The sequence below is a fragment of the Cryptomeria japonica genome, chromosome 10 (assembly GCF_030272615.1).
Source record: "Cryptomeria japonica chromosome 10, Sugi_1.0, whole genome shotgun sequence".
NCBI classification, from domain to species: Eukaryota; Viridiplantae; Streptophyta; class Pinopsida; order Cupressales; family Cupressaceae; genus Cryptomeria; species Cryptomeria japonica.
In genome coordinates this window covers 807,743,541-807,748,620 of record NC_081414.1, presented here as the reverse complement: position 1 = coordinate 807,748,620, position 5,080 = coordinate 807,743,541, and positions in this window count along the sequence as shown.

The following is a 5,080-nucleotide window of genomic DNA, read 5'->3' as shown; positions in this document are numbered from 1 at the left end:
AGATGATATGGTAAAGGAATAGGCTTCTTCTTAGGAGAGATTAAGACCACCCCTGCCCCCGATCCTGTATGATACTTAGAGCCATCAAAGTGCAATTCCCAAGCCTCATCAACTTCAATGGAAAGAATTTACTCATCAGGAAAAGACTCTAGATTAGGTAGGGAGAAGGGTGAAGGAGAATCAACTAAATGATTAGTCAACGCTTGACCCTTTATTGCCTTTTGTGAGACAAACTTAAGGTCAAACTCAGTCAACATCATAACCCACTTAGGTAAGCATCCGGAAAGATAAGTTCTGGAGAAAATATATTTAAGAGGATCGAATTTAATGATAACATGGATCTCAGCATTCAAGAGATGATGCCTCAACTTCTCAGTCACAAAGACTAAAGCAAGGCACTGCCATTCTATTGCAAAATTTTGGACTTCGTAATCAAGTAGAGTGTGGCTTATGTAATAAACCATACATTCTATACCATCCTTATCACATTGTGCCAATAAGGTTGCAAGAGCTTGAGGGGAAGCAGTGGTGTATAGAAGAAAAGGCTTAGTAGGATCAGTAGGTTGAAGAATAAGAGGATTGGCCAAATATGTTTTTAGGTCTTCAAAATGCTTGATGATAATCCTCATTCCATTGGAAAGTGATGTTCTTTTTTAAGCAATTGTGTGAAGGGAAAGGTACAATCCGCAAGTTGAGAAATGAACCTATGAATAACTTGGATCTTTCCTTCCAAACTTTTGAGTTGGAAAACATTCTTAGGAGGTTCCATGTTAACAACAACATCTATATTTTTCATATCCACCTCAACGCCATGATCTGAAACTATGAATCCTAATAATTTGCCACTATCCACAACAAAAACATATTTTTGGGGATTCAAACACATGTTATACTTATTAATTATCTCAAAGATTTAACAAAGGATCTTAACATGATTTGTACGAAGAACAAATTTGGCTAAGATGTCATCTACATAATCTTCTAAGGTCTTATGCATATAGTCATGGAAGATGAGAGTCATAGCATGCTGATAGGTTGCACCTAAATTTTTCAATCCAAAAGGCGTCACAATCCAACAAAACATACCCCAAGGAGTGGTGAAAGTAGTTTTATATTGATCTTGGGGATTGATGAAAATTTGATTATATCCTGAGAAACCATCCATAAAGGTGTTGGAATTGACAAAACCGGTTAATCCAGAGAATCGATATATGTGCTGATATTTTGTCATTGATGTTTAACACTGACCGATGGAGTGGTGTATCTCAGTAGTAAAGGTCATGACTTGTAAACACATGAAAATAACATAAGAGACAAATGACCAAAGTTCAATCAGCTCAAGGGAAGACAGACTAAGCTAACTGGTCTATCACTCAAGAAGATTGGTGTTAAGGTCAGATCTTCAGGTTGGTTATTCTAATGATGATGAAGTCACAAAAGGTGACTTAGGCAAGAAGTCTTGAGGTTGTATGCATACCAGAACCTCATTGGAAAATAGGGAAAGAGACTTGATGCTAGCATAGCAAACCAGCAATCAAAGGATGAATTGGTAATATAGAGCGCAACAATATACTGGTGAGGGAGAAGGAAGATAGGTGATCATCATAAATCTCAGAGTGGTGATTGGTTATTTAGTTGCAGTGGCAAAAGGTGAGTTGGTGAGCTTGTATCTATGCAAAACTAAAAGTTGGTGAAGTCAACTCCAGTCATCATGAAATTAACCTATGATTACTTGTGGATTTTCTGGTTCACACTTATATGACTAAACCCGACCTAGAAGTCACTATTTTTGGGGAATGCAGTGGCAGAATTGGCTAAGTAGTTCATAGAGTTGCTATAGGGTGTGTAGAGAAAGAGTGGGAGATTTTAAATTTGAAATCCTCCAAAATTTGTTATTGAATTGATTAAGCAAACACCTGAAGGTGATGAAAAACAATGTATAAATTATTTTGAGTTCATTTAAAATATTCTTGATCATAAAATTTGTAAAGTACAGATCTTGTAGAAGGCGATCCAAAGTGCAGACCAGAGTGAGAGGTAGTGCTAAAATATTTAGCAAAGCAAAGAGTGTGTGAGGTAGACTGACAGAATGCAGAGCTAAGGATCAGAGGACCGACAAATTGCATATTCAAGGATCAGAGAACCGATAAAGTGCAGAGTCAAAGTTTTAAGAAGAAAACTAGTGTTGTGCAGAGCAGACACAACTGGTGCAGATGGTGCATGGTTTTCATTGTGATCTGGTCAAGCTATTAGTAGCTACTCCAACAGATCATTCTTCTATTTTTTTCTAACCATTGCAACTTATCCCTTAACCGAGTGGACTTTAACAGCTTCCTTTGTAAAATCCCTTAATTGGGTGATATATTAATTTTTTTTCTTAATACCTTAAACCAGGATACCTTTAACAGGGTAAAGGCACTAACGGGCTTAAACAAAATCCCTTAACCAGGTGGCACCTAACAGTGTCTTTGTAATCTCCTAATAGGGATGTCTCTTCACCGGGCGTACTCCAGAAGAGTACAAATTTTGTAAGTTCCTACTCACACCGTGGTTTTCACCCATTTGGGTTTCCAAGAGATAAATCTTGGTGTCACTATATATCTTTTCATGCATGCATTTTCTTCTGCAGTAATTATGTGTATTGATGATTATTAAGATAGTGGAGATTTGAGTTAAAAGTTTTAATTGTGTAAAATTGGTAAAGTGTTGATTCACCCCTCCCCTCTCAGCACCGATTGGGACTAAAAAAAGGATAGTAAAGCATTCCTTGCTACCGAATGCGCTATCATATCAATATTTAGGAGAGGAAGGCATCCTTTAAAGAGGCCTTGTTCAAATCACAAAAATCAGTACACATCCTAATCTTGTTTTCATCTTTAGCCACAACCACAATGTTCGGAATCCATGGGGAATTTTCAATAGGATAGATGAATCTAGCATCCAACCATTTTTCAATCTTAGCTTTTACAAGTAATGTCACTTTAGGATGAATCTTCTGAATCTTTTGCTTTAGAGGTTTAACATAAGGAATTACGACAATGTTATGAGTGACAATCTTAGGATCTATGCCAGGAATTTCATAATATATCCAAGCAAAGATCTTAGGGAATTCATGTAACAACTCAGCATATTGCTTTTGCTCTTCTTTGTCAAGACATTTCCCTATCTTGATGATCTTATCTTCAACACAAGGATCAATCTTGATATCAATGGTGTCATTTATTAGGAGATTGCTTTGTTGAGGAGCATCTTTCAATTGAGGAAATTCTTTAACTATCTCATCGTTATTTCTTTCTTTCCCAAAGTAAGCTTCCGCATTTAAACAATAGGGAAAACTACGATTATGGTGATAACGAGGAATTTTGTCATAAGCTCCCAAGAATTTAGCTAAGGAATCATCGGTAGAAAAAACATCTAAATCAAAGAAACAAGAAGGGTCATAGTCAATAAATTCTAGATATTTTAGTGAGAGAGAAGCAGAAATGACATTAACACTAATAGATGGTCTCTTAGAGGCTTTAGTACGCTTGAAAGGATCATAACCAAGCCCAAATGTCATATCATGAAACTTGTTTTCCAAGGGAACTTTAATCCCTTGTTCTTGAGAACCACATCCATTTCCATTATATCCACACCTAGCCAGGATGTGAAAACCAGGACCATAAAGGTTAGTCATTTCCGAAGAAGAAGGAGGATTTTCAAAAAGTGAAGGATCAAAATCCTCTAAACCAGAAAATAAGGGAGATGAAATCTAAGAAGCCACCACAAAGTTATTACTCAATGGCCCAGACAAAGTAGATTGCTTTTTAGGTTCTTCTCCTTCTTTCTTCTTTTTGACCTTAGGTTCTCTATGGGGAATTCTGTATTCCCCTACGAAAGTAGGATTGAAATCAAGGAATCACCAATCATCTTCTGCAAGAATCCTTTCATGATATAAAGTGTTATCAATCATAGAGTCAGGTTGAGAAGACTCTTCCTCAAGAACCTTAAGTCCACTTGAGGAATTATTGGGAATCGATCCAGATATAGGAGACACGTTTGATGAACTAGTCACACTAATTGGAGTAGAAGCTTTAGAGGAATTATCTAAGATAGTTGGAGAAGAATTTATTGAAGAGGATTTAGAACTTGATGTTTGTAAACAAGCCTAAAATCTTGTGTCACCTAAGAAAGTGTATGTTGTATTGTTGTAAATGAATTTGATTTGCCTGTGCAATGTAGAGGGAATAGCTTTCATGCTATGAATCCAAGGTCTCACTAGCAACAAGTTGTATGTCAATTCTCCAGACATGACATGGATAGGCGTGGGTAAAGTAACAGGACCTACCTTAATAGGTAAGGCGATGATACCTAGTGAAGATTTAGCAACATTATCGAAGCCACGGATGGTAAGAGAATCGGGCTTAATAAGAGATGTATAAACATTGCTTATGCAACAAGTTAATACTACAAACATTAAGGCCAAAAACATTGTCCACTAATGTTCATCTTATTGCACTATCATTTATTATATCCACAATCATTAAGGGATCATATTGTTGTTGAATTTCACTAGAGGGCAGCTCATCTTGTGTAAACATAATCTGAACCTTAGGTGATGTAATAGAGTGAATCAAAGAAGCCATATTATTGGATGTCATAGTGGGTGGGACATTCAATGTTTTCAAGGAATCTTCTAGCATTCCATGATGAGTCGAGGAAGTTTGAAGAAAATCCCAAAAGGATATCTGAGCAAGAGTAGCTTTAAGTTGTTCGACAAGATCATATTCCTTACCAAGTGTTTGTAAAATATGAGTTGCTTGAGGAAGAATGAGTTGAGGATCAGGTAGAGGAGTCGGAACAATTAGAGGAGGGTTAGGTTGCCTATTATTTCTCATGTTATAGGTATGGGAAACTGCATTGCAACTCTCCTTATTTAGTTGTCTAGCATATCTATAAGGACTCTTAGTGGGATTCCTTCCTTGAACCGTAATGATAGGTTTGTTTGCAGTGCTAAGGGAATCATGACCATATCCACCTTGAACCATGAAAAGAGGTTGATTAGGAAGAGGTAAAGCTAGAGAAGGACAAGCACCTTGGA